The sequence below is a fragment of the Ptychodera flava genome, chromosome 9 (assembly GCF_041260155.1).
Source record: "Ptychodera flava strain L36383 chromosome 9, AS_Pfla_20210202, whole genome shotgun sequence".
NCBI lineage: Eukaryota > Metazoa > Hemichordata > Enteropneusta > Ptychoderidae > Ptychodera > Ptychodera flava.
Window position 1 is genome coordinate 21,422,915 of NC_091936.1, and position 12,534 is coordinate 21,435,448.

The window sequence follows — 12,534 nt, forward strand, 5'->3', positions numbered from 1 at the left end:
GTTTACGTGCAGCCACGAGGCAGACTCACCGCAGCTCGCTAGGCCATCGATTAATAAATATGTCGTTTTGGGAATAACTCCGTGGCTAGCCATATTTATATCACCGGAAAATATCAGCGATTGAGCCGGGGCTTACTGAAATACGAGGGCTTTCCATAGAGCAGGTAGAAGCTTCTGGGCTGCAACGCGTACTGTTACCATGGCAACTGCGGAGGAGGGCTTCACTGTCATATGTTAAGTAGGTGTTGTTAGGAAGAATATGAAATACGACAGAGAAAATTCCATAGCTTCATTCAGCGTTCGAGCCGACGACAGAAACCAACCGAAGCGCAAGCATACATCGACCGCGCATCTCTCGTCGTTCTCTGCACCTGTTCTGCCAAGACAACATCCCCTACAGTTGTGTTCACTGTCGTTGCGTTGCGTAGTGGAGCTGTGACTTCAAGCTTTATAGCACGGTAAGCAATTTTCCCTCTGTCTCCTCTATCCTCTTCCAGACATTTCCTCTATCTCCTTCAAGACGTTTCCTCTATCTCCTTCTCTCGTCTCACTTTGTCTATACACTTTCCCTGCCGCGGATTTTTGACATCTTGCCCGCGACGCCTGAGTGCATGCGACTCTGATCTTTTTATCCCAGCTCATCAACGTCTCGTTTTTTTTCATATCCTGGACGATACATTTTTATCTCTCTTCCGATCGCAACAGTGCTTAGAGCAGCTGATTTCTCTCCGAAGCGAAGGGACGTGACTGTTACCCGTGAAATGCAATCAGTCAACACCTGTGGCGTTCACCGACTATAAAAGACTAAATTTTGTTCCAATTGACACCAGATTTTAAAATTTGCTTGTTGTTCATATGCAATGCATGCCGCACTCCTTATTCCAAACATTTCGTCAATGAAGAAAAAATACATAATAAATCAACTGGATTAAAACGACAAATTTCAATTAAAATGCTATATTTCACTTTAGCTGAATCACGGAAACCCTCCTTTCATTGCAACAGAACTCTATTTGATCTTGAGAAAATTAATCTTTTACGTTTCCGCGAATGCTTTTTACTCCGAAACGGCACTCGAATGAATGAACCCAGCGTAGTTTCTTCGCTTAGTTAAAGTCTGCGCATTTAGAATGTTGTTCATAGCTTATAATCTGTCTATTAGAAGTTTTCGAAACGTTGACGTCCATTTCCTGGACACATGTAGCGAAAAGAAACATTTTCTTCAAGAAACAGGCGCTGTTAAAACTTGTATTACGTGAAACACTCAAAGCCGTTTCCCGGCCCCTTTTCATGTGCTAAATTAAATTAGCGGTAGAACAGGTTGTCAACTTTCGTCACTGGAACATTTTTTCTCGGTTTAAAACGATGTAATGCATTTCTTTTATTCAACTGCCTTTGTAAGTTTTATTCGTCTGTCGATGTGTGTACATACGCTGAAGTGGAGCAGTAAAGGTTTGCAAATTAGATAAAAGCCACGAAAGATGTACAATTATTACAAGCGTGTATGTTCAGTACAGTCAGTGAGCGGGCTTTATACCTGTGTGGAGAGAGAATGTGTTCCCTCATGAATTATGTGTCTCTACTGTAAACACAGTCTGCAGGAACTTACTGCTGAAATCACTAATGTGTTCAAAACGTAAAAACAAAGACACTGCCGCCAGCACGTCTGACCGCAACTTTTCCCGGCTGTCAGAAAGACATCTCAACCGAAAACATGAACCCGCCATATTCAAAACATCGACGCGCGAAACAGAAAAGTTTGACTGCCCAGACCAAAACATAAAACCACGCCCACCTTCCAAACGCCAACCACCGCACACTTACGCTGTGTTTGAAGCGTGTTTGCGCACAGCTTTTCTCTTGATTTGCTTACTGGTTTACTAGACTTGGTTCAAGTTCATGATTTGTGATCGTGTGAGTTGGGTGATCGCTTGGAATGCAATGATTTGTGTTCTGTTTTCAAGTGAAACGTGTGAGTAGGATATGATTATGAACGCATTGAGTGGGGTGAACGCGATACAGGGAAGTTTCACCCGGCACTCACTGTAGCTGCACAGACTAAATAAAAACGCGTTTGATCGCTACGTAAACCTGACCTGGGCTGCCAAATTTTACACGATGAACTTTTACAGATCATTTTATTTTCGAAAATTCACCGACTTGAACCAAATCTCTGCTGGTTAATTTACCTTCGTCCTATGATACCCTAATGGCTCAAACGGAGATATAGGAGTGGAAAGGCAATCTTGCCCAAGTTGCAGGATTGTAATGGAAATCTTACTGCGTGGTGGGGATAAAGTTACTGGCGATTTTCTCGTCATGCAGAGAGGTGGCGAAAAGTTCCGTTTCAGCGATCGTGGGTTACGAAATTAATGGCAACGCTTTGTATCGTGTCAAGTGTTAGATATCTCTCAAAGAAAAACAAAGCAAAAGAAATGACGAATATGGCAATATTGCAGAAGATGTCTCAACCAGTGCCGTCGCACGATGTGTGAGAAGCCGATGGTCAGTTTGGGAATGGACTTTTAAAAAACTGACGCCAGTAGCCTATGAGAAATTCACCGATGTGAATATTGCTAACTGTGATGAATATGTGAATTTTTTTCTGAACAACACTCAAACAAAATCCAGTTCTTTGATTTCCAGTCCTTGCATATTTCACAAAGTCCTATAGTCCATGATTACGAGCCATGCTTCTAGTTGTTTCTCCCGCGGCGTGTCGATGTTCTGTTCGGGTAAATCCTGTTCATTATCTCACAATTTTTTCAATTTTCCAAAGATGAACGACAGAATGTCCGCCGGCCGCGTCAGTCGACAGGACCACGATGTCTGAACAACGTCTGAGAAAGTTGTTGATCGTGAAATTTGAGGTCAAAATTGGAGGCGTGGTTTAACAGATTTGCTCTGGCGGGTAGAACTTTTCTATTTCGCGCCACGATCTTTTGAGTTTGGAGGGTGGATGTTTTCATTTGACAAGTTGAGTGACAGCTGGGAATATCTTGCGGTAAGACGCGCTGGCGGCTGGGCCTTTGTTTTGACGTTTTGAACACATCAGTGATTTCAGCAGTATTTCCGAAGGCTGTAAGTCTAAAGCTGCTACAGAATAGTGGCCGCCAGCAAAAAAACCCCATAGCTTTGGAATTTGTCCGATTACTTCAATTCATGTGGCTCTAAGACTGCAAAAGTCTGTCTGTATACAATCATGGGCATGAGGTGTTTTGTACTGCTGACTGAAAAAAACCCCGGCCAAGTGAGGTACGTTTCTCGACAGGAGTAAAAAAAAACTTTTCCTCGAGCTTAAATCATGGTGAATCACCGCTAGCGACGAATAAATTTGTTGTGCCCTGATGTGTAGATACAACACCTGAAGCCACTTTAGCTCTACTTTGGACTTTTTTGGAGTACATGTATTTTTGTTCTGTCTGTCAACTATACTTCTTTATTCTACTCACAAAATCACGTTAAAATGCTTATGTGTGCGTGATATAAAACGTAATTGTGGACATCTGACTGTAACCTCTCTACCGATATTCGTCTGTCGACCACAACGTTGCATATCGTATATAGTGTAATTTGTTTGCAATGTTAAAACTTAGTATTTGAAAAAAATTTGAAAAAAATAATAGGGAGACTGAGGAAATGTGCTTTCTCTGTAAAACTAAATTAAAGAAAAACCATAAAAGGTTGCAGCTACTCGATCATGTTTATCAAAACTTATTTTTCGCTTGACGAAACAAAACCTCTCGACGGAGAAAAAATATGAAGCAGCACAATTCTGCAGTGTCTTGTCGTCTGCAGCACGCTTTTAAATCCCTTTTCACCGCCAATTCCCTGTAAACAGGTCCACACTTACCATTGATAACATTTGGTTTGGACCAAACCATGGTGGTGAAAGGCTTAAATCACTTCTCAGTAAGTTTTAGTCTTGGTATGATGTTAGAACAACTCCAATGTGTCATTTCTTGGGCACTCAAAGAGAAAAAATATGGTGAAACACCTACGGCGTTAATCTCAGGGGACAATCTTACTATGAACACATTATTTGCTGCGATTTTCCGCTTTTCGCACAATTTACGACCTAAAGCCTGTATGTCAAGCATGTATGGGTTGCTCGTACTGTGTATTGTGTTGAAGTTCTTACTCTCGACACCTTGATATCTTTTCGCAAAAGTGGTTTCGACACGCGAAAAGTTAAATAAATTAAGTTTGATCGGAAATTCTAATGAAACAATTTAACATTCTATCGTATGTAACCATGTTTCCTAATACATCTCAGCCCAAAATATTATTAACAGAACAGAAACCTTGGTCTGTTTTATTTTTTTTGAGATGTAGCTCATTAATTTCTTCAAAATGAAAGAAATCGTCTCTGCCTACAAATAAAAGGGATAGCAGTTCTACACCAACTGATATTTCATCGTGTCTCACCTGGTCTGAAACATTAGTACATGCCTCGAGTCATGGGTGAAAAACAGAAAACAAAACCCCGCCGTCATGCGACAAATTTGATCCTTTACATAATTATCCTTCTGAAGCTCGTCAATAGATGAAGTTCAGCTTTCCAGAAACAAAACAAAACACATTAAAATAAAACAAAACATTGCGGTTATGGGATGTTATATGTTTATCTTTTGTCCGTCCATTAGCTTCAATCTCAAACAGTTGCGTTATTGATGTCTATGCCCGCAATTTGAACCCTCTAATTGACTCTCGGTCAATTATCGTCGACATTTACATCTCACAAATATTCCTGGGGTAATCAAGAATAATGGTTTTACGCGAGCCTGATAAAATTGAAACAAAAACTATTTATCAGGTGTCGCTTGCTCCTGGGTGTTATTTTTCAAATTGAGCGGACTATATATTATGATAGAGGCACAGCATGCTTGTGAAAAGAAACTTTATCACCTTTTATGTCTTCTGTCGTGCTGAGATGAAGTTAACGCAAAATAGAGCACTCCCCATTTCCCTTATTAAATGTCTTTCGTCGTTTTACATCCGAAAACGCCTATTGCGACAGTATATCCAATTACTGTAACTTGTACTGATGACACAACCGGCCACTAGAGATCGCGAAGACGTCTTGAAATGTGCTACTGTGACACGTTATACGAGGGCGCGATACAATCTCCGCACCAGCTTTTTAATCAATAATTTGTAGACACACTTTTGAGACGCCTCATTATTAATGATGAAAGGAGGCATTTTTGTGCAATCAATCAATCAATCAATCAATCAATCAGTAAATCAATCAACAAACCAAAGTTGTTCAGAAGAATACCAGGATCCATTACGATGTACTGCTTTAGGGCCTTAAGGTCGACTTACCGTTCTAAGGCTCCGGACAAGAAAGGCAAAACAAGACGTCAGGAAATTATTTCCAAGTACTTGGACTTAATTCTTCTGAAAGGACGCTCAGGGTAGATTTCTGGTCAAATTTCGGCGGTTAAAATAAAATGCTCGGAACGAGGGGAGATGCCCCCTGAAAAATAAAAGCTCATCACTGGATTGAATTTACAAAGCGGCTATACTTGATGTAACGGGCATTGCTGGTCGGCGCGAAAGGGGTTGAATCCAAGACTTTACACAAAAACAAAAGTTGGATTTGCTGTCGCGGAAATTATCACAGGCGTGCACATTCACAGTCAGTGCATATTACACCAGTTGATTATTCGTGTCACGTGATTTGATAGGACCGAACGTCGGAAGAAAAGCAATAAAGAACAACGTTAGGCCAAAAAAAGAGAAATGTTTCTGGTCAGGTCTTCCTTTAAAAAATGGTGCGGCGACGCGAATTTTATTTTATTTTATTGTACTTGGGCCTCAGCCCAAGTACATTTGTTTTCATTCCGTGGGAAAAACTCTGTAAGGTATAACCATTTCTGGCTGAGACCAGGGAGGGCAAAATGTCTTGGCTTCATCTTTCTTGGCATAATAAATGGCGTAATGATGCTAACTTAATGGAAGTGCTGCTCTCAGCCAGTCATGAATAAGTGAGATGTGAATATAAATGCTTCTCTATCTGAGTTTTTGCCACAAAATCTTCTGAATATAATCAAAATGTGCATCGAAATGCAACAATTAATGCACCCTCCGTTTCCTAAGCGATGGCACGACCCTTGCTACACCCACTGGACGAGCCAAAGTGGGAGGGGTAATTTCAGTTTGGTCGAACAGGAGGGCTCGAGACCAGAATTTAACATTTAAACTTGAAACATGCTTAATCACTGACAAGATGTGGACTAGTGTTAATCAAACTGAAAGTTTGAAAAGGAAAGGTTTTATATCCCGGACACAATGAAAAACATTACGACTGGAAACTGTACCCCCAGTTGAGAATAGTAATGCCCACAGCGATGGAGAACACTTATCCTTGAGCTGAGAAAACCAGACCATCATTTCGAAATAGAGCTGCAGATTCGAGAAGCTTGTTCAAAATAGCTAGGTACACCCCATAAAGGGGTGGTTTCGAGTTTTGAGGGCAAATTTCGCCTCCTTCATATAGAAATCGTACGTTTGTTTTTCCAGGAGAACACACCATTTGACACAAAATTTGCATGTAAAGGGGTCGCCAGTAAGTACGTGGTCAAATCTGGCATAAGAAACAATATGAAATGTTGGGTAAAGCCAGTCCAAAATAAACTGATTTGAACTTTTGTGTTTTGTAATTTATACCACTGCAGTAACATTACCTTTTTTTGACAACATCACACAATGTTATACGTTTTGAAACTGAATACTCCGACGTATTCTGTGTCTCCTTTGCTAAAAAATACGGTATGCCGATTACCATGTAAGGAGATGATGACGTCAAGACAGATTTGTAGTGCGTTTGGTCCTGGATGGTGCACGAAGTTTTGTCGAGGTAGCTTGTGTATTTGTTTCCTAAATGGAGAGATTAGGGTCGATCTAAACGAAGGCCGAAGAATGTTATGATACTCTAAGCGAGCTGAACTCTAACGCGAGTGGTTGGATAATTTGGAGGATGTCTAGAACCGGGGTCTAGAATGATCTCGTCTCATTAAGATTATTTGGCGGTCAGTATTGAATTTCAACTGCGTCACAAGTTTGCGAAATGAGTATTCCGTCGAACGGTCAACGAACGATATTTTAGAAATCTGGAGACATGGCACATCGCATTTTTATTTTAGTATTTTATATTTTACAAAAGATGTAAGAAGCAATGATTTTGTCGAAAATTCTGAAAAAAATATAGGAAATTTGATCGCGAACACATTTTCACTTGGGGTCAACTAGCCCTGCGTACGATGCTGTGTGTTCCGCTACAGCTAATTCGCCCCGCTCACCACAGCCCTGCAAAGACCCGTACGTAGGGTCGGTGACTTCAAATCCATTTTGGGACTTCACGTAAAAAGCCAAATTACTGCCGAAATTCAGCGTTCTTGGGCCCAAGTCGTATCCCAGCCTACCTCAGCTACTCGATCGCTTCCAAAAATGACAGTCTTTTATTCACTTCTCGTAAATAACCGTCGATGTCGGCAACTCTCTCGCTAGCCCTGCGTACAATGCTGTGTGTTAGCTGTAGCACATAGCATCGTATGCAGGGCTAGGGGTCAACCGGATGCGCTATTTTGCGGGTTGCGGGCATGAAAAAATGTGTGTTTTTTGATATCATTTTCGCCCTTCTCACACTTCAGATTAGTTCAACCGCCGATAAAAGCACAATTTTCGAAATCGTTTTCAACGCCGTTTCAAATAATTTTAATGTGGTGAACACGATTATAGTCCTAGGAAACTTTTCAAAGTCACGCTGGATCAATAGCCCTGCGTACGATGCTGTGTGTTCCGCTACAGCTTAAATAGTGGTGAGCGTGGCTATTTAAGCTGTAGCGGAACACACAGCATCGTACGCAGGGCTAGCTGGATCAAATGCTTGAAGGGGGCATACCGGCATGGAGCGACTATCATACTGCAGGTGCAAGTCATACGTTCATGATATTAGGAGATAAATTATTGAGAGCTGCAGAACACAAACTCATCCAAAAATATTCCTATTAGATCGATTCCTGAAAATAAGGCAACGCACCGGCGTATTTTTCCCACTGAAATTCTCGCGTAAAATGTTAGCAGAATGTCGTTCTCTGAGGTCGCGACCTCGCTTGAACCGAAACGGCAAAGTAAACTAAGTCCTTTGTTGTACGTCTTTTTATTTTTAAAGATTTCATGAAAAATACACGGCATTTACAATACACATCACTTTACACTTTTTTAAGTCAAATCTTTCCTTATGCATTGCATTTAACTAGGCATTGTTTAATTTTCTGTATGAGTTGCCCTGGAACCGAATTGTGAATGGATGCATTACAAAGAATTTACTTCCTATGGCCTGATACTAGAAATGTAACAATTTTCATTCCGCGATAAGTGGCGACATTTCCGAGGCGCGATTTTTTTTTGTCAGTCTGGTATTACGTATATTTCTCACTCACATCCATGGCAAGAAAGAAAAGTGATTCAGATCCATAATTATTTGTAATGGCCAGGCAGCTCGGAATAAATAAATTGGTCCTCGGAATCGCCGCTTTTAGTTTAGCAGATTTTGATTTTTTTCAGAAACATAACGTATTTTCACCCATTTGGTTTGGTCTGTTGTAGCATCTTTAGTCCAAAAAATCAAGTTTACAGCATTGATGTTTTCAACAGCCTTCAAATATACAGTATTACGTTAAAATACACCATATAGTAGTGTTTCATTAATTCTAACCATCTTGACCTGATGGTGAAATATGGACTTCGCAGGAAAAGGGATACTGTACGATAGACCTGATCATCATTATTTATAATAGACACATTCTAAAGGTTTTATTTCTTATATACTAATGCCATATTACATATATTAGAAATCTAGCCATAATTCTAAAAACCCGCAGCCCGTAGCCCGCAACCCGCACTTTAGCAGATACCGGGGTCAACATGGGGTCGCAGCCATGTTGCCTCAAAACTTATTTCTGTCTGCACTCAAAACTCAAAAATGTCGCATATGAACCTGAAAAATCGATGCAATTTCGTCAAAATTCGGCGAAATTTCAGCCTATAGACAAAATTTCATCTAGGTAAGGTAAATTTACTGAAATTTGATCGACAAATAATCCTGAGCTTGAACGTGACAGCTCGCCTTCTCCGGGAAGTCAAGCCTCCAGCTGCCCATACACAGTTGCCCATATGGCCAGGTTTATGAGATTGTTTTCAAGCGAGCGAGCCAATAGAGCTAGAGGTCTGATTTTTGGTATATAGGAATAACTTAGCAATACATTATTTTGACAAAATGTCACGTGACCTCAATGACCTTTGACCTCAAATAGATATATTTGTCCACAACTCAGTAACCACAAGTGCTACACCCTTCATATTTGGTATGATGGGACACCTTATGACACCACACATTGTACCTCATTAATTATGCGCATATCTAATTCTGAGCAAGCCAATAGAGCTGGATGTCCGATTTTTGGTATATAGGGATAACTATAGGGTAGAAATCTAAATATGCCCATCTAAATATTAGACATCTACCATCGAGAACAAAAGAAATTTGCTGTAATTTGAATATTTAAGGAGTTTAAGCAATTTTCACTATAAATAAAGAACCCCTGCCTCAAACTCCACAAAAGTTGCTAGACATATTTTGCTGTTGTCATGCCATTGCTTCGTTTAATAACCAGTTAATCAAATGCCTAATTGACAGGAGGAAATTCAAGACCATATTTGAATAGTAGTATATATTGTCCTCAAAATTACTCTATCACGGCCCAAGTACTCATTGCCTTCAGCAATACTGCCTTGTTTTTATTAATTTCCCTCAAGGGAGGAAGGAGGGTCAGTTTTATAGTTTTATCAATATAGTCACATATATACTGTTCATGCAGTCACTGATCATGGTCCCAAAGAATTTTCTCTTTCTCTTCAGCCATTTTGGTTTGGTGTCAGCCACGGCCGCAGGCCACAAACAGAAAAAAGAATGACGCATTGTTATTCAAGTGACGCGCGCGCTGACCAGAAACATTTCTTTTTCTTTCTTTTTGGCCTTATATATGACTGAATTACTTTTTACTTCTATCAGCTGAAGCATGCAAATTAGTGTGTGCCTCAAGACAAGCAATACTGATTTAAGAGGTAGGATAGTACTTTTGTCTAAATGGTTGGGGGGAGGGGTGAGGGGGTCGTCGGAGAAATGTTCTGGATCTTGAATTAAGGTTTCTGTGTTACCGTTGTTTTTTTGCGTTAACTTTAAAATTATCTAGATTTTATAAATTGTAATACTTTGAACGTCACAAGAATAAAGTACTCCTGTAACTGACACATGGACATGGCTATGTGTCCATAATAATCAGACTCTACACCCATCACACCTACTGCAATACAGCGCCGATAAATTTGTTTCTGCGTGTTGGCCGACGCATAGCCGCGTTGCGTCGCTAGATTTAGTCCGAGAACTCACTCCTCACTACCGAAAATCGCATATTGTTTCATCAAGGTGGCGCAGTAAAAGAGAGGAAAAGTGTATTGTCAATAAACGATTAGTTGTGATTTACGTGTTTATTTGTAAATCTTCGTACAGGCGACAGCAATGCTGCCCACTGTGATAAGTCCCTCGACGACTGAAATGTACACAGGCAGTCTCTCGTGAAAATAAACTGACCATATAAAAATCGTGAAATGAGCACGGAAAACCAGATTAAACAACCTTGAGCAGATTAAACAGCCTTGCGACGTGTGGGATGACACCGGTTTATAACCATCGAATATCCTCTCTGCTCATGATGTCGCCATGATTCACCTTAATGACTGATTTGTCTGTGATAATAGGGTGACCGACGGCCATATCATAAGTTGTAAGTATAGGATGTACATTTATGACCATTGGATGAGATATTCTGACAGTGACTTTGATCAATATACGTAACATATTCAGATGTTTCCTCGGAGCAGGGATTTTAGTTCTTTAATGAGTAGAAAGGACTTCTATTTAGTGTCGTCTCAATGCTCTGATTAACAGTTTTCTGTTTTTTGTTTTTTTTTTGAATTTCGGGATTATAATAAAATCTTAACGCGGAATATTTTTTCTGCATTCATGCACGAGAGTTTAGCTACTGTCATTCTGATAAGGCCCAGATACTATACATTATAAGCCGGTATCAGCCCGGTGTACTAGTATTTCGAATCTGTAGGCTAGTATCTTCTCATGCGATTCGAAGTCAGGCAAAATGGGTGAAATTTGGCAATTTTTTTTGCTTCCCTTCCGGCACGATTACATCTTTCCGACCTATTCTATTTCTACAAGTCGCGCTAGTTTGTACTTTGATCTCGGTCCTTTGTCGGTAACAATTGTGAAAATCTACGCCAATCGACGAACACGGATCAAGCATAAAGCAGATACCAGTCTAACTCTCACGACTTGTCGAGTCAGAGAGAGACCATTAAATTTCTGAATCGGGAAATTAAAGTCAACGCTAGTCTTCGCGTCCCCACTTTCCTCCCAAGTTTACATCATATACATTCAATCATTATTTACACATGATGTGTCACCCTTCTACACGTAAGTAGATTGCCTAACGTGACTCCTGTCTCATCCTGCCAAGTTTATGTGACGATCAGGTTTCATGAATTTATGTCCTAGCAACATCGAATTCCGCTTCGTAGATTGTGCGCGACTTGTTGGACCTAGTTTACTGAAAAAACCAAAAACGGAAAATAAAAATGCATTTTGACAGAACTGTATATTCCACCACTTCGAAGTTGCCCTCATTGCATCACTGCCCTGGGTAACACCACGTGACCGTGGAACGACCAATAGATTCCGATCGCCACCATGTTGGCGCTTTGCTACTTGATAAAAAGACTCAAGCTATGGTTTCACCAATAATAAGACCATCAAAGGTTGATAGATCAAAGCGATGGTGCTCTCCGACACTGTATACCAAGAGACGGCGGCGATGTTGATTCCGTCTGTTGTGCAGGAAGGGGAGACGCAGATGTAAACATAAGCCTCTTAACAATCGAAGCGCAGAAGGATCACTTCAAGCATGAATCTCTCCAGAAAATGACATTTGCCCGCGTTAGAATCAACGCAACCGAAAATATGAACATTCTACCTGGAATATATTACGAACGCATTTTATTGGGGAAAATTTGAAAATTACAACTCTTTTTGTGACAGATATTATGGTAGACTGAATGGTAAGTGGCCTAAATCTGATTCATGGTGACCAGTGATGTGTTGCGAAAATGCCGTCAATATGCAGCCGTGTAGACGGAAATGCACAGAAAATTTCTTTGAATTTCAGTAGTCAGAGTTGCAGCAGAAAACAAGTGCATTCTTGATTCATCGCTTTGATTGTGATTGTCTACTTAAAGGACAGGGACTCGATCTCCCGGATCAAGTTTGTTCGAGTCTGTAAGGAGATTATGCAGGTGCCATAGCCTTTTGTTTGCCTTTGAAATTGTAATCAAGTGAGTAAATTTACTGGTAAGGCGATCTGACACCTAACACAGGCCTTTAAGCAAACACCCGAC

At 40.5% G+C, this 12,534-nt stretch overlaps 1 long non-coding RNA gene across 1 annotated transcript in view; it reads left to right on the forward strand.

The window, feature by feature from the left end:
* Positions 1-291: 291 nt before the first annotated feature.
* LOC139139623 (uncharacterized) overlaps positions 292-12,534 on the forward strand; it is a 29,939-nt gene continuing 17,696 nt past the window's right edge. Inside the window, exon 1 of the long non-coding RNA XR_011553843.1 lies at positions 292-458. This is a non-coding gene — a long non-coding RNA (uncharacterized lncRNA). The remainder of the gene's footprint in view (positions 459-12,534) is intronic.